The following is a 20,451-nucleotide window of genomic DNA, read 5'->3' on the forward strand; positions in this document are numbered from 1 at the left end:
TTGGTCAGTGCCCTGGAATGGGACAGAGATTCGGCCCCTGTGAGAGACCTCTTTTGGGAGGGGCTGCACAGCTCGATTAAAGATGAGATCGCAAGGGGGGAGCGACCCCGGACCACCCAGGAGGTCGTTCAGAGGGCACTGGCAGTGGGGGTGCGGCTGGAAGAACGTCCGTGGAGCAGGGACGAAGGGCGTGGAGGGCGCGAACCAGCCAGGGGCCCCTCCTTCCTTCCCAGAGACGCAGCGCGGGCGCAATCCACGCCTCCACCAGGAGGAGGAGCGGAACCTATGGAGGTGGGAGGTGCAAGGGCTCAGTCAGCAACCAGAGCCCTAGCACCGGCAGCAGTGAAAGCGAAGCCTCCTAGAGGGAACAGGAAGTGTTACGTCTGTGAGGAGCCAGGGCACATGGCGAAAGAGTGTCCCCAGAGGCCCCACAAGCTCACTGCAGCCTCAGCAATGGTGACTGCAGCGACGCAGCAAGGTGGACCACAGCAGGGAAACGACGCAGTCTGGCTGGAGGACGAGGCACTGGGGCCCAGCCAGACGTGTTAGTGACGCAGTCCCCAGAGATTTTACAGCCCGTGAACCCCCTCCCGCCCAAACCAGTAGTGAGGCTCACCGCATCTCTCCAGCTGCCCAATGGCATCACCATGGACGTGCCAATCACCGTGGACTCGGGCAGCAACGCGGACTTTATAGGGCAGGACTTTGTCGACAAACACGCTATACAGTTGCTGCCTGCCACACTGCCCCTGCAGGTTGTCACGGTGGATGGCAGGGAGCTGCTAGGGGGGCAAGTGGTGAAGCAGACACCACCGATGGTGATGCGACTTGGGAATCACAGAGAAGTCATCAGCTTCAATGTCACTCAGCTATCGGATACGCCCATTGTATTGGGAATGAGTTGGCTGGACAAGCACAGCCCAACGCTGGCTTGGTACCAGAGGCAGCTGGTCTTCGGCTCTTCCTTTTGTGCTGAACACTGCATCGTGCCCCGGCAGGAAGGAGAGGAAGAGGAGTCACAGCTGCTGCTAGGCACGCTGCAAGCGATTCCCCACAAGTACGCAGAATTTTTGGAAGTGTTCTGCGAAAAGGAGGCGGACAGACTACCCCCTCACAGACCATATGACTGCAAAATTGACCTGCTGCCGGGGGCGGCGTTGCCTAAAGGGAAACTGTATTCCATGTCAGAGGACGAACTGCAAGAACTCAAGGAGTTCATAGATCATAATTTGGAGCGCGGTTTCATCCGAGAGTCCAAGGCAGCGGGGGGCAGTCCTGTATTCTTTGTTAAAAAGCGAGACACGCCCCAAAAAAGACTGGTCGTGGACTATCGCATTTTGAACAGTGGGACCAAGCCATCGGACTTCCCCATGCCCCGAATCGACGACCTCCTAGCGAAGGTGCGGAAGGGAAAAGTGTTCACCAAGTTGGACCTGCGAGGGGCGTACAACCTCATTCGCATGCGGGAAGGAGATGAGTGGAAGACGGCCATGTTCACGCCACTGGGGACCTACGAATATAGAGTTATGCCCTTTGGATTGCAAAATGGCTCCCACGTTTTTCAAGCTTTCATGCATCACGTGTTGGCGGGACTTCTCTACAAGACGTGCGTCTGTTTCTTAGATGACATCCTGATCTTTTCGGAATCGCAGCAGGAGCATGACGGGCACGTCAAGGAAGTGCTGAGCAGGCTAAAGCAACATAGGCTCTACGCCAAGCTGGAGAAGTGCCAATTTGACGTGACGGAGGTGGACTTTCTGGGCTACAAGCTGTCTGACAAGGGGCTCGCCATGGACAGCGCCAAGGTTCGAGCGGTGTTGGATTGGAAGAGTCCACGCAACCGGAAGGAGGTCCAACGGTTTGTCGGCTTCGCGAACTTCTATCGCAAGTTTATCAAAGGCTTCGCTATGCAGACAGCGGCCATCACAGACACGCTTAGCTCCAAGAAAAAGAAGTTCGTTTGGACAGAGCAGGCGGAGCAGTCCTTTCAGGCGCTCAAGCGTCTCTTCGCGTCGGAAGAGCAGCTGCTTCATGTCAACCCCAGCAGGCCGATGAGGGTGGAGACAGACGCCTCGGACAGAGCCGTGGGGGCGGTCCTGCTGCAGAAGGACCAGCAGGGGGTGTGGCGACCGGGAGCGTTTTACTCCAGGAAGCTCAGCAAGTCCGAGCAGAACTACACCATCTGGGACAGGGAGTTGCTGGCCATTCATGCAGCGTTCAAAGCGTGGAGGCACTTCCTGATCGGCGCCAAGCACACGGTGCAGGTTTGCACGGACCACAAGAATCTGGAGCACTGGCGCACGGCACAGTTCCTAAACCAGAGGCAGATACGTTGGGCTGAGTTCTTTGCGAACTTCGACTTCCGCATAGAGTATGTCCCGGGGGACACTAACATCATGGCGGACGCCCTCTCCCGTACGCCACAGTATCTGGAGGACGCAACGCCAGCGGCCGCCATGCACATCTTCGCACCAACAGTGTGGGCGTGCGCCGCGGCCGCCGTGGACCTGGAGGCGGTGCGACGAGCGTTGCAGGATGACTCCTTCGCGCAAACAAAGATGGCGGAGGTGCAAAGGGGCAAGGCTGCGGCCGACGGTTTCCAGCTACGAGATGGATTGCTCATCCGTAAAGGGGCCATCTACGTGCCGGGAGACGACCTTCGCGCCAAGGTGCTGCAGCAGCTGCACGACGCGCCCACGGCCGGGCACTTTGGCAAGGAGAAGACGGTGGAATTAGTAGCCAGGGATTTCTGGTGGCCTGGAATGAGAGGGGAGGTCGCAGACTACGTGGCGAGGTGCGACACCTGCCAGAGGGCCAAGCCAGTGCACAGACCGCCGGCCGGACTGTTGGAACCGCTGCAAACTCCGGTCGAACCTTGGGAGAGGGTGGCTCTGGACTTTGTCACAGATCTGCCCAGCTCGAGAGGCAAGACGGCAGTGCTGGTGGTGGTGGACCTGTTTTCCAAGATGGCACATTTCATTCCGTGTGCGAAGGTGGCCACGGCGGAGCAAACCGCCAAACTGTTCATAGACCACGTGTTCAAGGTTCACGGTCTGCCACGGTCTATTCTGTCCGACCGGGGGCGGCAGTTCATCTCGAATTTCTGGCAGAAGCTGATGGGCTTCCTGAACGTCAAGATCAACCTGGCGTCGGCGAGACACCCGCAGACCAACGGGCAAGCGGAGCGGGTCAATGCCATCATGCAGCAGTACCTGAGATGTTATGCAAATCAACAGCCTGCGACGTGGGTGGATTACCTGCCGCTTGCCGAGTTCGCCTACAACAACACGAAGCACGTGTCCACGGGGGTCACGCCGTTCTTCGCCAACAATGGGAGGCACCCCAGAACCTTCCCGGGACTGGAAAGAATGGGGGAGGGGGAGCCGCAGACAGCAGATGCGTTCGCGTCGGAGCTGCAGGAAGTCCACGATCAGCTGCGGCGCCACCTGGAGCTGGCCAAACACGCATACAAGGTACAAGCGGACAAGCGCAGAAGGGTTGGCGAAGAGCTCCACGTGGGAGACTGGGTCTGGTTAGCAGCCCACGCAGTGCCGGCCAGGTCGTTGGCCAAGAAGAAACTAGGGCATAAACAACTGGGGCCCTACCAAGTCGAAGAGCAGGTCAACCCGGTAGCTTTCAGACTGGCACTTCCGGAGGGTTCCAGAATGCATCCGGTGTTCCACAGATCGGTGCTCACTCCCTACAAGGCACCGCACAGGTTCCAAGAACCCGGAACGGCGCCGAGTCCGGTCAGAGACAGAACAGGGCACGCGGGAGTGGCACAGAAGGAGCGCATCAACGAAGTCACGGAGATTTTGGACTCCAGATGGGGGGAGGAGGGGGTAGAATACTTTCTCGCCAAGGAGGGCACCCCGGCCAGTGCGAACAGCTGGGTGCCGGGCTACGCTTTGGACGAACCTCTACTCAAAGACGAGTTTCACGCCCTCTTCCCACATAGACCAATGCCAGCAGACTTTTTCGACGACTGGCTTTTCACGCCCACGCTTTCGGCCAGCACTCTCCGGGGGTTCGACTCGGACGAGGACCCGACACAAGACGTACGTTCCCCGGAGGGGTCACCCTCGGGATCTGCATCAGAACCCTCGTATTGGTGGGACGATCGACCAGAGGAGCAGTTCCGCAGAAAGTGGCTGGAATGCCCAGGACGAGCAACGCCGCCAGGAGGAAGTGAGGGAGAGACGGACATGGACGTTTTCGGGGACGACCCTGGTTTCGAGCACGGCGGCACAGAGATGGAAGCGGAGGTGACCGTCGTCGACGGGAGCAGGGAGGAGGACCCGGGAGCCTTCAGATGGAGGCCCGCCACGGGAAGCGAACGATATCCGACATTCGTCCCTTTGCAACAGCAGCACCCAGTTCCAGCACCGGAAGGAGGGGAGGGGGGAATGGGGGGCTTCGAGGGGGGGATGGATGTCAGGGGTTTAGGAGCAGAGGCAAGGGCAAGGGAGGAAACAGAGAGCGAAGGGGAGGAGGCAGAAGAAAAGATGAGTGATGACGACGACCCGAGATCTCCGAGTCTTTCCAGTGAATCAGAGGATTCACAGAAAGGCGCACCAGTGGCCAGGGCAAGGGGGGAGTTTAGGGGGGCACCCCAGGAAGATAGAGCCAGAGGGGACTCAGAGGACAGCAGTTGGAAATCGGGACCAGCGTCACCGCTAGGGAGCAGGGAGGAGGAAGGGAGCCAGGGGGCAAGCGCTGGCAGCTCACCACAGGAGGGAGGGCATGAGTCAGGAGTGGCCACACCTCCATCGGGGAGCGAAGAAACGGTTAAGCGGAAAGTGGAAGGTTGGGCGCGCGCGCCAAGTTCAAATGCAGAGGAAGGCGGCGCAGTAAGCAGCCCGGAAAGGGAGCCAGGTCCTAAAGCCCGGCGCAAGGAGGCAGGAGGGTCCGGGTCAGCGTCAGAAGAATCCCGGAAGGAAGAAACCCCGGGGGGCAGAGGGACCCAGAGGAGGACAGTCAGGCGGAAAAGGTGGAGCAAGGCTAGGATATTAAGTTGGTGCACAAGGGGCGGAGAATCAGACGGAGCTTCGCCGATCTAGCTACTAGACGTAGAGTTGCACGCAGCAGCTTGAAAATGGAAACTGTAACTCAATAAAGACTTTTACTTAATGATCGCTGGCTAGCGTGATCCTCTGTGAGCTAGGATCTTCGAGCAGCTCTGACAAGTACTAAGCAATACAAACCCGTGGTCTCACTCAGGGTAAGGGCTTATCCACATAACAGCAACAGCAACTTGATTACAGTCGTACCTCGGGTTAAGTACTTAATTCGTTCCGGAGGTCTGTTCTTAACCCGAAACTGTTCTTAACCTGAAGCACCACTTAAGCTAATGGGGCCTCCTGCTGCTGCCGCGCCACCTCTGCATGATTTCTGTTCTCATCCTGAAGCAAAGTTCTTAACCTGAAGCACTATTTCTGGGTTAGCGGAGTCTGTAACCTGAAGTGTATGTAACCTGAGGTACCACTGTATTTATACCCCACCCGTCTGACTGGGTTTCCCCAGCCACACTGGGTGGCTCCCAACAGAATACAGTGGTACCTCTGATTGCGAACGGGATCCGTTCCAGAGGCCCGTTCGCAACACAAAAAGAGCACAACCCACAGCAGCGTGTCTGCGCATGCGTGGGTTGTGATTCGCTGCTTCTGTGCATGCATGTGATGTCATTTTGCGTTTCTGTACATGCGCGAGCGGCGAAACCCAGAAGTAACCCTTACCGCAACCTGAGGTTCCACTGTATATAGAAATGAGCAAACCAGTGATATTTCAGAGAGCAGGCGAGCAGGCGGAGCCCATGGCTTACATCATAGGAGCCTACACATCACAAAACACTGTTGCTGTATGTAGGTTTTCTTTATCTTATATTTTGGAAATGTACATCCAGGTTTTCTTTTCCTTTAAATTTTTTTGCCCCCCCCCCCAAGAGAGTGGGGCCCTAGGCTAGAGCTTGTTTAGCTTATACGTGAATCCGGCACTGCTTCTGCTTCTTAAACCGAAGTCACATTTTAGTCCCCCGTTGGAGTTCTCATCTCTACTCTGAATTCTTTGCAGGTTGTCAACACTGGATGCTGTTGACACATCCTCCTTGAGAGAGAACCGTGATGCTGATGGTGCCAGACAACTGTTTCAGGGACTGAGGATTCCCTGCCTTCAATATTTGCAACACCGACAGGTGGGGGGGTGGGGGCCACCCCCTGCCTTGTTTGAAGGCTTCTGTTTGCTTGTTTTCTTATCCAACAGGTCTCATCTGTTCTACCAGATTCTTCTTTATTTATTTCGGAGCTCTCACCACCACCATTTCTTCCCTTTCTATTTGCCAGGAGGTGATGGGACCAGTGGCCATGATCTTAGTTTTTTTTGATGTTGAGCTTCAGACCACATTTTGCGCTCTCCTCTTTAAAAGGTTAAAAATCACTAAATAGATTTAATTTGATTTTGGAATCAGTGTGCAATGAATTGTTGCTGTTTGGTGTTATTATCTTCCTAAGTGGGTTGTGGAAACCACTATTCTGGGGGGGGGGGAAATCTTTTTAATAGGGTAGGGGGCATTGGGGGCGAAGTTTACGGTGCCAAGGGGGAAGTAATTTCCAAAAGTTTGGGAACCACTGCTTTTGATATGTAAAGAAATAGATTCAACCTCTAATAGCTGGACTCTGCATTCTCTACTGATGTGCCAGCCAGGAAGGGCCAAACTACACAACACTCCTTGGGTCACCTTATCAATAAAATAAAGTACACCAGCTAAGAATAAGAGCCCTTTCCACCAGCTACAACCTTACTAAACTTATCCTCGGCATTTGCAAGTTTCTTTTTCTGTTAATACTTGCAAATTCCTCACCTTTGCACAGGTCGTTGGGCACAGAGAGCCTTCAACCGCTGTAAATGTCAGGGTGTCCTGACTGCTCACTTTAGTAAACAGAGTCATGGTGTTGACAGCTGCTTAATTTTTCTTGCTTTGTTGCTTTCCGGAGCCAGTGGGGAGTTTTCCCAAGCCACCCACCCCCCAGTCAGTTTGCTGTCATTTTCAGGAGTGGCACCTAGCCTCCCCACACGCTGCCACCCCATAGCTGAAGATCAGCTCCAGCACCACAATGAAGAACGGCTGCAGCGTTGGGAACGTGTTAGTTTAGAGAAAAGGCAGGGAAGCAGCGGCATGATAGAAGATTATAAGATCATGCATGGCTTGGAGAAAATGGAAAGATAAAAAGTTTTTCTCTGTCTCTCAAAACACTAGAATTTCTGGGCTTCCAAAAAGCTGAGTGTTGGAAAATTCAGGACAGGTAAAACAAAGCCTTTCTTTATGCAGCACGTTAATGCACTCTGGAACTCACTGCCACATGAGGCAGTGTTGGCCACCAATGGCAATGGCCAACTTGGAGGAGAGGGCTATTGATGGCAACCAGTCACAACTTTGAAGTCTCTTAGCCCCACTCACCTCACAGAGTGTTTGTTGTGGGGGAGGAAGGGAAAGGAGAATGTTAGCTGCTTTGAGATTCCTTAAAGGGAGTGAAAGGCGGGATATCAAATCCAAACTCTTCTTCTTCTGCTCTGGTTATCGTCTTCCGAAGCAACTACTGCTCTGGTTTCGCCAGAAGCAGCTTAGTCATGCTGGCCACATGACCGGGAAAAACTGTCTGCAGACAAACACCAGCTCCCTTGGCCAGTAAAGCGAGATGAGCATGCAACCCCAGAGTCGTCCCCAACTGGACCTAATGGTCAGGGGTACCTTTACCTTTTGCAGCTTTGCTCAGTGCTTCAGACTTCATTTTTCGATCCAAAGTTTCCAAGCCAAAGGACTCTCTTCGTTACCGATTCAAATCCCAATGGACATATAGGACGGAAGAATTGAACAAGTGTGAGCATGTGAGCGAGAGAGAAAATTCAGACAAAAGTCTCTCTTTTGATGGAACTGCTGCTTTCGTTATCAAAAGGTCCACAGCAGGAGGCTCTGTGTGGAAACAAGCTGTGAGAGTTGCTACAGGTCGGAAGGTCAGCGCCGATGGATGAATAAGGGTCCAGCTTAATAACTCAAAGCAGGGCGGAAATGATCAAAAGGGAGGTGAGATAAAGAGCGATCCTGGGAACGTGAAAAGTGCAGGAGAAGCAAGAGCAACAGGAACATAGTTGAGAGAGATCTCCTGCTGGGGGAGAAGAAAGGAACAGCGATACACCAAAGAAGCAGAAATCAAGCAATGACATTATTAGGACATCACCCCAGGAGGAGAAGAAGAGGGCCTCTGTATTTCCTTACAGAGTGACACAGTAAGAGACCTCTTGACCAGAGTCCTGCAGCCAACATGCTCCCAGCTCCTTTAATAGAATCATGGATCCTTCAACATCAACTTCGTTGGACTGGTCATGTTGTGCAGATGCGTGATTATCATCTTCCAAAGCAATTACAGTGGTACCTCGGGTTACAGACGCTTCAGGTTACAGACCCTTCAGGTTACAGATTCTGCTAACCCAGAAATAGTACCTCGGGTTAAGAACTTTGCTTCAGGATGAGAACAGAAATTGTGCAGTGGCAGCAGGAGGCCCCATTAACTAGAGTGGTACCTCAGGTTAAGAACTGCTTCAGGTTAAGAACGGATCTCCAGAACGAATTAAGTTCTTAACCCGAGGTACCACTGTACTCTATCCCGAACTTAAAAATGGAAAGTGTAATGCTGGTGGTCAACAAAAGAGGTTTAAAGACTCTCAAGGTAAATCTAAAAAAATGTAGTATAAACACCGACAACTGGGAAACACTGGCCTGCAAGCACTCCAGTTGGAGAACAGCCTTTACCAAAGGTGTCATGGGCTTTGAAGACACTCGAACTCAGGACGCAAGGGAGAAATGAACTAAGAGGAAGGCACGCTTGGCTAATCCACACCATGATCAGCTCCTGCCCGGAAACCTATGTCCCCACTGTGGAAGGATGTGTGGGTCCAGAACTGGCCTCCACAATCACCTACGGACTCATTGTTAAAAATGTGTTTATGGAAGACCATCTCAGTTATGAAGGATCACCAAAGGAGAAGAAGGAATCATAAAGTTGGAAGGGCCCCTGAGAGTCATCTAACCCTCTGCAATGCAGGAATCTCAACTGCTTAAAAACCTCAAATGAAGAACTGTCCACTGCCTCCTGAGGGAGACCGTTCCACCGTTGAAAAGCTCTTGCTGTCAGAAAGCTCTTCCTGATGCTTAATTGGAATCTCCATTCTTTTAACTTGAAGCCAAGGGTTCAGGTCCTCCCCTCCAGATGAGGAGAAAACAAGCTTGCTCCATCCTCCATGTGACACTCCTTCAGACAGCTGAAGCACCTCTTACCTCCTCTCAGTTTCCTCTCCTTATAGATATGCAAACAGTTAAGAGTACATTGAGGGATGCGGGTAGCACTGTGGTCTAAACCACAGAGCTTAGGGCTTGCTGATCAGAAGATTGGCAGTTCAAATCCCGGCGACAGGGTGAGCTCCCGTTGCTCGGTCCCTGCTCCTGCCAACCTAGCACATCCAAGTGCAAGTAGATAAATAGGTACCACTCTGGCGGGAAGGTAAACGGCGTTTCCGTGCACTGCTCTGGTTTCACCAGAAGCGGCTTAGTCCTGCTGGAAAAACTGTCTGCGGACAAAGGTTGGCTCCCTTGGCCAGTAAAGCGAGATGAGGGCCGCAACCCCAGAGTTGTCCGCGACTGGACCTAACGGTCAGGGGTCCTTTTACCTTTAAGAGTACATCACCCACAATGCTCAACCAATGTTTGCTTTTGTTTATTATTTGCTTTTGACATATTTTTAACGTTTTATTATTTCACCGCCCAGTTTTGTTTTCCTCTTGTTGTAAACCACTGCGGTACATTTTTGTGACACAGTGGTAAATAATTTTATTTTATTTTTTTAAGAAATACACAAATAAAAGTTGATAAGATAAGTTCATGGAGGAGAAGCCTATTAATAGCTACCAGCCAGAAGGATAATGTTGAAGCTCCGCCTCCGTCATCCGATGCAGAAATACTTCTGAATCCCAGTTGCTGGAAACCAAAGGAGAGAAAGTCTCCTTCTACTCAAATCCTGCTTGCGAGTTTCCCAGAAGAGGAAACTTCTGATGTTCTTTTCCATTACTCCTCACAACACTTTCCCTGTGCCAACTGAGCCACTTTGGCTGACTCTCCTGACCTACAGCGTATTCCCAGGATCATTCTAAATTCCTGGCTCCCCTCTTTTTGGTATCTACTTGCAGACTTTGTTCTGGCACACTCTTCCACATGTGGTGGAGCTGCAAATCTGTACAGAAATACTGGAGACAAGTTTCACAAGAGATTTATGAGATTGTAGGAAGACCAGTGAATCTCAGTGCCAGGCTATTCTCAATATTTGAAGATAACAGCGCAGGACTAGTTTATAATTTTGTCTCTGTGTGTGCTTTTTTAAATAGTCCCCCCCCCCCAGATTTTGAAATTATAAACAATTATCAAACAACCAACATAGAAAGAGAATTTCGAAGAATCTCCGGGACTTCCCTCATCCCCTTTGTGGGTCCTTCTATTAACCTTTTCTTCCTGCATCTTACCTATTAATCCAAACCTATTAAATCTCCATTATAACCAAAATTCAACATTAAACAATGAGTGTTATTCCAACCTTCCTAATAATTTTAATTGTTTACAGTGGTTTTTTAAGGTAATTTATATATTTTCCCCATTCCTTATTAAAATTTCGGTCTTCCTGATTTCTGATTCTTCCAGTCATTCTTGCCACTTCAGCATAGTCCATCAACTTAATCTGCCATTCTTCTTTGGACGGGACTTATTATATATTTGTTGGCTGTAGCTAATTACCTGTTGCACAAGGATGGAGAAATACGTCAGATCTTCCCTTTAACATTTGGTTTTGGTAGGCTCTATGCATTGCAATGTGAGAAAAGTTGACTCATTTGATGTGGGTTTCACAAGGCACCGTCAACAGACTACGCTGTTATGTGTTTGAGTGTTTCGACGTATAGTAAGAAAAGATGTCATGGCTGGCAGGTCCCTAACATTCATTTGGTACTTATTATATACCGACTGGTGCTGGAGGAGACTCTGGAGAGTCCCATGGACTGCAAGAAGATCAAACCTCTCCATTCTGAAGGAAATCAGCCCTGAGTGCTCACGGGAAGGACAGATCCTGAAGGTGAGGCTCCAAGACTTTGGCCACCTCATGAGAAGAGAAGGCTCCCTGGAAAAGACCCTGATGTTGGGAAAGATGGCGGGCACAAGGAGAAGGGGACAACAGAGGACAAGATGGTTGGATAGTGTTCTCAAAGCTACCAACATGAGTCTGACCAAACTGCGGGAGGCAGTGGAAGACAGGAGGGCCTGGCGTGCTCTGGTCCAGGGGGTCACGAAGAGTCGGACACAACTAAACGACTAAACAACAACAACAACAACATATACCGACAGCCACTGCTAATGGCCATCTTTGTTTCCACGAGAACAATAATTATATCTTCTTGTCTGAGTTCAGATCAAATCTCTACATGTTCCGATGACATATCCAACCATGTACTATGACTCTATAATAGCAAGCTGCTGCCTGATTCTTGGTTTTGCTTTGTTGAATTTTGATTACTTAAAGTAGAAGAGGGGAGAAATAAGGGTGCTGGAGTGAGTTGTCGCAGATGGAAGCTATTATGACTCCGGAGTCCAAGAAAAAAAATGAAATCCGGAATGAAGATTTCTCTTCTCCAAGGAAAGAGGTTCCTGCAGACCTTCTCAGCTGCGAAGCTCCAAGCTTCTCCAATCAATTTGGAAGTCATAACCTGTGTCGGCACAATTAATTAAATTGTTATACATCACTTCGCAAATACCTCCGGGAAGGAGGGCTTCCTCGCTCCTGTACACAGAGCGAGGCTTCTTCTTCCAAGGTGCTGGTGTTAATCAATAGTTGCTCTGATCCCAATATTGGCTTTAGATGAGAGCTCCTTCCTTGGTGGCCCCCTAGGGGAGCTGCTCTCCATGATCCTGATTACCGTTAACAAAACAAGGCCGTTTGCTCATCAAGTCGCGGCACCCCAAGAGCGAGAGAAGGTGAGCGGCGCTCAATACATCTATACTGCCATCTTCCGTTGGTTGGCTATAGCTATGCCATTGCGTGAGAGGAGCGATTTCTCGTAGTGCAACAGAACTTTGCATCTGCCGTGGATGCTTGAGCTGAGATTCCTGCATTGCAGGGGATTGGACTAGATGGCCCTTGGGGGTCCCTGTCAACTCAACAGTTCTAAGATTCCACGACTCCCCTCCCTCTCTTCCCCTCGCCCCACCCCCAACTTAAGGAGACGGTGGGTGCACAAAGGGTCAGGTGGAGGAGAGGGAAGGAAGGTCCGTTGCTGGAGAGGAAGCTGTTCCACTTGAGCAGTGGATCAGAAGGGCATGAGAAGAGCACCTGCAGGATCAGGCCAATGGCCCACCTGGCCCAGAATCCTGTCTTCTCGGTGGCCAACCAGACGTCCTCGTGGGAAGCTCAAAAGCTGCTCTTCGTGTGAGGCATGCAAATTCGATAGGTTCATACTAAAATGCAAAATGGATGGCTTTCCTTCCTCATCTCTAGCAACAAAATTCCTCCCTAACCCCCCCTCCCAACACAGCACATGCCATACTGCAGATTCCTAACACACTGGGGCGTATCATGGGTTGCCAGGTCCCGGGGCAGGGCAAGTGTTGCACCCCCTGGTGGCCGGCAGCGGTCAGTCTCTTCGCCGGCCAGCATCTAATCAAGGGAGCCTCTCCTTGCAAAACCAGCTCCAGCCTGGGAGCAGAGACAAGGCAGAGAAACGGGATGTCGGGATTGCCGTTGTGTCGCCTCCCCCTCCTGTCCTTTCAGCGAGGCACAACACACGGGGTTTCCGGCAGTGCTTTCCCCCCTTCCACTTCCTCCCTCCTCCCTCCCTCTCGGCTGGCTCAGGGACAGGGCATGTGCAGGCATCCCAAGGTGGCTTGCCTCCCCGTGGCTTCGGGCCTCAATGAGGGAGCCTGTCATGGGGGCGCCTGGTTGCATCCCCCACTTCAGAAATTTGCACCTGATGCCCCGGTCCCCGGCTCCCCATGCTACACCACTGCCAATACAGTACCAGGATGTCTTCCCTCCCACTTCCCCAGGCTCCCTTGCACTCCGCTTGGGTTCTAGAGGCAACCCCTTGCCACTTGTTGCTGCCCCATAAAAAGTTCCACAATGGGAAAATTCACCGCAAGTATTTTTTTGGGTGGGGGGAGAATGCGGTGTCACATTCTATATAGATGTCCCTCTTGCACTCTCCAATATGAACAGTGGAACAGTGACTGTGATAAAAACTATAATCACTTCCGAAGCGGCTGTTTTTGGCAGTCCTGATGGCCTTTCGATGGACAATGAATCTTCCCAACTTTGTTGAATGCTCATTGGACAAGCTAGCGCCATCCCTGGCGTTGCCCTAATTCTATAAAGTCTCTTCCGCCAGGCTGCTCTCAGTTGGGAAGGCATGTAGCCTCAAAGTAAGCTGGGTTTTCTCAGAAGGCCTCATAAGCGCTCCGAGGCCAATCCTTTCCCCAAGCCGCGGATGCTATAAACAATATTTTCTATGCAGCGCCAACAAGAAATGATTGCATATAAACTCTGGACGGAAACCCCGGCAATAACTTACCTCTTGTCCTTTTGGATATTGTGGCTTGATAAGGTACATGATGTAAACATCTGATTATATTGTGCCTGGTGGCATTTTTATGCTCTAGGTGTCGTCCCCGAGGATGGTAAAAGCGGATGGCTGAAATTGCTTTTGGACACGGCTCCACGCTGCAGTGATGGTTTTGCACTCATCAGCATGGATGCGAGGAGTGGGAAGGGGGAACAGAGGGCTCAGGCACACTTCTCTTTTGCCCCCCTCTTTCCAAGCACAGGTCCGAATTTAAAGGTCCGAGCGCTCCTCCCCACTGTGAAAACCCACTCTCTAAAGCTGAAGTGCAACAAATGGCAGTTTGGGTTTTCTGTGGGTTGCTGTTTGCTCCAATTTAGCTATAAAGATCACATTATCGTGGGGAAAGCTCTGTGACAAAAAGGGCACTTGGTCATGGAAAGGTTAGTGTGGCTATGCCCAGAGAAGGCTGAAACTCCAGAGCAGGGGCGCCACAAGGGAGGGTGCAGCCCACCCCAGGTGTCATGCCTGGGGTGTGTGTGACAAAATCTCCCCGGGCAGATCAGTGTGGCAGCTCTCCCCTCCCACCCAGGCGGACGGATTTTCGCAATTGGTGTGATTGGCGTTGCGAAAATCCGCCCCCTGGTCGCGCAAATATGCCAGCCGTATTTGCGTGATCGGCGAGCTATGCTGGCACCCCCGGGAGGAACAGTGCGCCCCCAGGTGCACGTCATGTTTGCCGCTCCAGGTGCCCGCGTGGTTTCCTCCATCCCTGCTCCAGAGGTCTTCACTGTTGCATCTCACGCTTTGCTCTCTCTCTGTTTGTTTGTGTTTAAGCCTATCCAGGACAATGGGCACAATCCACTGGAAAGCTCTCCTGCACACCCACCCACACCACAAGAATGAATGGAATCTGTGCAACAGCCTTACCCCGGTTTTGCCCAGGCCCCATTAATTTCAGTGGGTCTTGGGCGGGAGAACAATGCCAGGAGATTGTGTTCAGCGTGTTTAAGGTGGAAGCTTCCCACATAAGAACACAGTAAGAGCCTTGCTGGGTCAAGCCAAGGGCCCGTCTAGTCCAGCATCCTGTTCTCACAGTGGACAACAGATAATCCCAAAGGGAAACCAGCAAGCAGGATTCAAGCACCAGAGCTCTCCCTCGCTTTCCAGCAAGCGTCACTCAGAAGCATTGGCGCCTCCAACTCTGGAGAGTCCCCATGGCTAGCAGACATTGTTAGTCCTCTATGGAAGTGAGAGCTGGACCATAGAGAAGGCTGATCGCCGAAGAATGGGTGCTTTTGAATTATGGTGCTGGAGGAGACTCTGGAGAGTCCAATGGACTGCAAGAAGATCCAACCTCTCCATTCTGAAGGAAGTCAGCCCTGAGTGCTCACTGGAAGGACAGATCCTGAAGCTGAGGCTCCAAGACTTTGGCCACCTCATGAGAAGAGAAGACTCCCTGGAAAAGACCCTGATGTTGGGAAAGATGGAGGGCACAAGGAGAAGGGGACGACAGAGGACAAGAGGGTTGGACAGTGTTCTCGAAGCTACCAGCATGAGTTTGACCAAAGTGTGGGAGGCAGTGGAAGACAGGAGTGCCTGGCGTGCTCTGGTCTAGGGGGCCACGAAGAGTCGGACACGACTAAACAACAAAACAACAAACAACAACTTTTGAAGCCATCCAAGTTGGTTGTCATCGCCGCCTTCTATGGCAGGGAGTTCCACAGTATAACCATGTTGCATGGAGCACAAGTGTGACCCCAGACCAGGAATACATAGGCTGCGCTGTGTGAATCCAGCATCCTTTGAAAAACAGCAAGATCATTATTGCAGCACAAGCTTTTGCGAACAACCCTATTATTACTGTTACTTTTGGCGTGGTCCTTTCACATCTCCCAAGAAAGAAGGGAATAAAGGGTTGATGGTCTGCTTAGTGAGGATGGCGAGAATTTAGGGCCATTATTCTCTGTGGGTTTTTTTAGAGAGATGGCAGCAGAGGATGCCCATGTTGTGATTCCTGCGCTGTGGGAGGTTGCACCAGATGGCACTTCCAGCTCTGCAGTTCTATGATTTTTCCAATCTTGAAAAAGGTGGTATCAGGGAAAAGCAAGTCCACTCTTGTCTATGAAAGCTCCTGCTGCTCCAGTGAATTTGTCTGTCATTAATGTCTTTAATTCTCAGACATTTTCTTTACTGCTACTCTTTCTAGATATATATATATATATATCAGGGCACTTGCTTCTGTAAAAGCTCCAATTTTCAGCCATTAAACAAGATCACTTTGCAGAGGAAAGAGGGTGATGATGAAGTAAATTGCTCAATTTGCGTGTGTGTGTGCTCGCGCGCACACACACACACAAATCCATCCTTCCAGCCATGTGTAAAGTGGCTGTTTAATAGCAGCAACGGGAACAAATAACATGAATGGCTACACCTCCAACAGGAATGTACTATTTTTGCCAATTTCATGAGAGTCTTAGGGCCAAGCTATGTATTACACCAGAATGCAGCACTTAAGCTCAAAAGAGACATTGTAGAGTCGAAAAAGGCTTAGAAACGGCCCACCCAAATGCTTAACTGGATGGAGTGCCTCTTCTGCAAAGAAGGGTTGCAGCGCTGGGGATTTTTAGTTTAGAGAAATGGCAAGTAAGGGAGGACATGATTGTTGTTGTTTAATCGTTTAGTTGTGTCCGACTCTTCGTGACCCCCCTGCACGCCAGGCACTCCTGTCTTCCACTGCCTCCCGCAGTTTGGTCAGGCTCATGTTCATAGCTTCGAGAACACTGTCCAACCATCTCGTCCTCTGTCATCCCCTTCTCCTTGTGCCCTCCATCTTTCCCAGCATCAGGGTCTTTTCCAGGGAGTCTTCTCTTCTCATGAGGTGGCCAAAGTCTAGGAGCCTCAGCTTCAAGATCCGTCCTTCCAGTGAGCACTCAGGGCTGATTTCCTTCAGAATGGAGAGGTTTGATCTTCTTGCAATCCATGGGACTCTCAAGAGTCTCCTCCAGCACCAGAATTCAAAAGCATCCATTCTTCGACAATCAGCCTTCTTTATGGTCCAGCTCTCACTTCCATACATCACTACTGGGAAAACCAGAGCTTTTACTATACGGACCTGATATGATAGACGTTTCTAAAATTATGCATGGCATGGAGAAAGTGGGGAGACAAAAGTTCTCCTCTCTCCAATGCAGCTGAATATTGGGAGATTCAGGACAGGTAAAAGGAAGGACTTCACCATTCAGTGCGTAGTTTATCTGTGGAACTCCCTCCCTCAGGAAGCAGCAATGACCACCAAGTTAAGTGGTTGTAAAGAGCCAGGGCCTTTTTAGCCTGGTGGAAATCTCTCCCACAAGAGACCAGGGCCCTGTGGTATTTGACATCTTCCGCAGGGTCTGCAAAATGGAGCTGTTCCGCCAGGCCTTTGGCCAGGGTGCAGTCTGACCTATTTTCCTTTGTATAAGAACAAGCATGAAGGAGGCCTCCCAGCCTGTTCACAGGTCCTTATATGATCAGTGAAAACAGTTGGTCCTGGCAAATATTAACCACTCTCCATCTTCACCTGATAACTGCCATTTGTCCAGATTTTAATTGATCTGAATTAATTTTAAGATGCATTTTAATTACCGTATTTTTTGCTCTATAAGACTCACTTTTTCCCTCCTAAAAAGTAAGGGGAAATGTGTGTGCATCTTATGGAGCGAATGCAGGCTGCGCAGCTATCCCAGAAGCCAGAACAGCAAGAGGGATTGCTGCTTTCACTGCGCAGTGATCCCTCTTGCTGTTCTGGCTTCTGAGATTCAGAATTTTTTTTGTCTTGTTTTCCTCCTCCCAAAACTAGGTGCGTCTTGTGGTCTGGTGCGTCTTATAGAGCAAAAAAATATGATAATTGATGTCTGTTTTTATGCATATGGTGTTGTTTTTATGATGTTTAGCTGTTCTAAGCCCAGCCTTGGCCGGGGAGGGTGGGATACAAATAAAAATTATTATTATTATTATTATTATTATTATTATTATTATTATTATTATTAGACAATTACATGGGAGAGGAGAGTATTGTCAATGGGTCCTAGCTAGGATGGCCAAGCTCTGCCTCCACAGTCAAGGCAGCAGCACTTCTGTATATGAGATGCTGTGAGCCAGAGGTGGAGACAATTGCTCTTGAGTTCGAATCCTGCTCGCTGGTCCCCCCCCAGACATCTGGTTGGCCACTGAGAGAACAGCTTGCTGGACTAGACGGGCCAGTGGCCTGATTCTGCAGGCTCTTCTTATTTAGATGTGTTAGGATATTTCCGTTCCACCTTAAAAGGGAGCAGGCTTTGTGAGTCACAGAGTCTGCGCATGTCCTGTTCACAGGATGTTTATGTTTGCTATTGCTTTCGTTTTTCTCTCTCTGTCGGAGACACTGACGCAGGCAGTCATGTCTTTCTTTGTTCTGATCAACGCTGAATAAAGCTTGTAAATAATGCTCTCCTGAGTGCAACTTTTGGCTGTGCATTATCTGCTGATAAAGAGTGTGCATCGGCTCTAGAATGTTCTGGAGCTCATGTCGCTAATTGCTGATACTGCGTGTCTACGGGAGGTCAATGGATCGTCCGGCAGCCAGCTTGGGGGCCATGATGGACTTTATCTCCCTGGCAGTATCCCAACAAGATGTTCTTATTTAGTTTAACTGCAATGATTTCTAAAATTCAAAATTAAAATTTGGAATTTTAATGCGTGCAACTTGCCATCATTTTCAGGCTGAACCTGTGGTGCAGCAATCCTTGCTTCTTAACAGGTTTCCGATAGCCACTTGAACACATGGGAAACGGTGAAACTGCAACTCTCCCCAAATGTATCTAGGTGAGACTGCAAAAACCACAGCACTGTGTTTTTTTTGTGCTGTGATCTCCGGGCACAATATAGCTGCTGCAGAATCGTGGCTTGCAAAAATAAAAATAAAAATAAAAAAGTTGCAAATGTAAAGCTTCAGAAATATGTGCGTGCGCAGAAGTCTTGGCAAAGCCAGAGACTGCAACTTCTGTCTTTGCATTGGGGGGAAGAAACACCCTCTCATCTTATATACACTCACACATTTTACAAGAAACCAATTATGGCATTCTAAGATAAGATACCTCATTCTATTTATAGCCTACCACAGAGTCATCGCAGACGGAATCTTACATAATTGCTTCCCAAAAAAGAATTGGAGTGCCTTAATAAGGTGTTCTGCAGGATCCTCATTTGCCTTCAGAAATAACCCTGAACTCAGTCATGCAAGCACACCTCCTCACTGAGCAAAAACCCTCCCCGATTAACACCTCCACATTCTTTCACATAATAGCAGCCAGATTTCATAATCTTCACTTTGATGCTTTTTCTGATTGCCACGCTAAAAGCAGGTGACTGGGATTCTATAGAAAGCCATTTCCCTCAGCCTGAGAAAAGAAAGTGCAGCGCCGGACCAAGAACCTAAACATATTACCCCTAAAATGCAATATTAAAAAATGGGGTCAGTGTGGCACCTTCCAAAGGCCTTTAAGGAGCCATTGAAACTTCCAATTCCGTCCGTTTAAACATGAAGAGTGATCAGCAGTCAAAGACCCCCCCCCAGAGCCGGACTCTGTAGAGACCATCACCCAAACCCCTGCAAGCAGCAGATATCCTCCCTAAATAATATTTGTTGGAAGCAAATAGCTCAGTTGGTTAGAGCTGTTGGGAATCAAGCCTTTATCAGGAGAAACTGGCCACTCTCCAGGCACCCGGCTTGATCTCCGGTTGACCTCCCTGTCTGTATTCCCCTTCAGGATACAGGCTAGGTTGCGATAGGCGATCCTTCTCAGCGTGAGAAGAACACCCCCCCTCTTTCCTGCCCCCCCCCCCCCGGGCAGGGGAAAGAGATAGACAGAAATGTATTTACATGCCTTTATTTCTGTCTTTGCAGCGTTACAGAAAACACGTCTGCTCTCTTCAAACTCCAGCAGCCGAGAGACACAAACTCCTCCTACTGTACTTCCTGTACAGCTCATATTACACTCTGGGCTAATTCCGGTGCTTCGCACTGTGAATAGACTGTCCCTCTGTTTCCCACGGAACAGTCCCAACATTCCCATCATGTTTTGCTTTCCAGCTAGCAGCTCGCGGCCGCATTGCTTCTATATCGTAACAAGAGCATGGTGCTGGCAATGTCAAGGTTGCAAGTTTGATCCCCGTAAGGGGCAGCTGCGTATTCCTGCACTGAAGGGGGGGTGGACTAGATGATTCTCTGGGTCCCTTCCAATTCAAGGATTCTATGAGCTAAAGCTTCTGGAAAAGAAGGAAAAACACACCTCAATTTATCCTGCCTTATGGAACAAACCCTTCTTAAGCTAAACAAAAGATGATCCGATCCACAAAAGTTGACACTATAAAGCTGTGAAAGGCACAATAGATTAAGAAGGTGACACCTCTAGAAATTTATTACACTAAACTGGATCACAAAAACACAAAACTGTAGAGTTGGAAGAGACCCAAATGGTCATATAGTGAAATCTCCTGCAATGCAATGTATCCAATGTATATTTTAAACAACAACAACAACACACTGTGACCTGGGAGAGGGGTATATTTTGAACTAAACATTTCATTACGAAAGAGCTTTCCCCAATCATACAAGGGTTAAGAACACCCATCACATTGTCAAAGGTGACCATCACCTTCTGTTCTCCAAGATACCCAAAGCCACCTCTTTAGGCTTGTCTTGGGCCAACTACACAACACAGTTGTGAGTTTGTGGGGCCAGTTTGAAGGATGCCCCAACTTACTTCCAATTCTTGGGGTCCTGTACCCAGG

The 20,451-nt window shown here is 50.0% G+C and overlaps 1 protein-coding gene across 2 annotated transcripts in view; it reads right to left on the bottom strand.

The window, feature by feature from the left end:
- Window positions 1–20,451, bottom strand: part of MDGA2 (MAM domain containing glycosylphosphatidylinositol anchor 2) — a 412,109-nt gene that overhangs the window by 102,638 nt on the left and 289,020 nt on the right. The window lies entirely within an intron of this gene.

This window comes from Podarcis bocagei (genome assembly GCF_964188305.1).
Source record: "Podarcis bocagei genome assembly, chromosome: 1".
Lineage (NCBI taxonomy): Eukaryota > Metazoa > Chordata > Lepidosauria > Squamata > Lacertidae > Podarcis > Podarcis bocagei.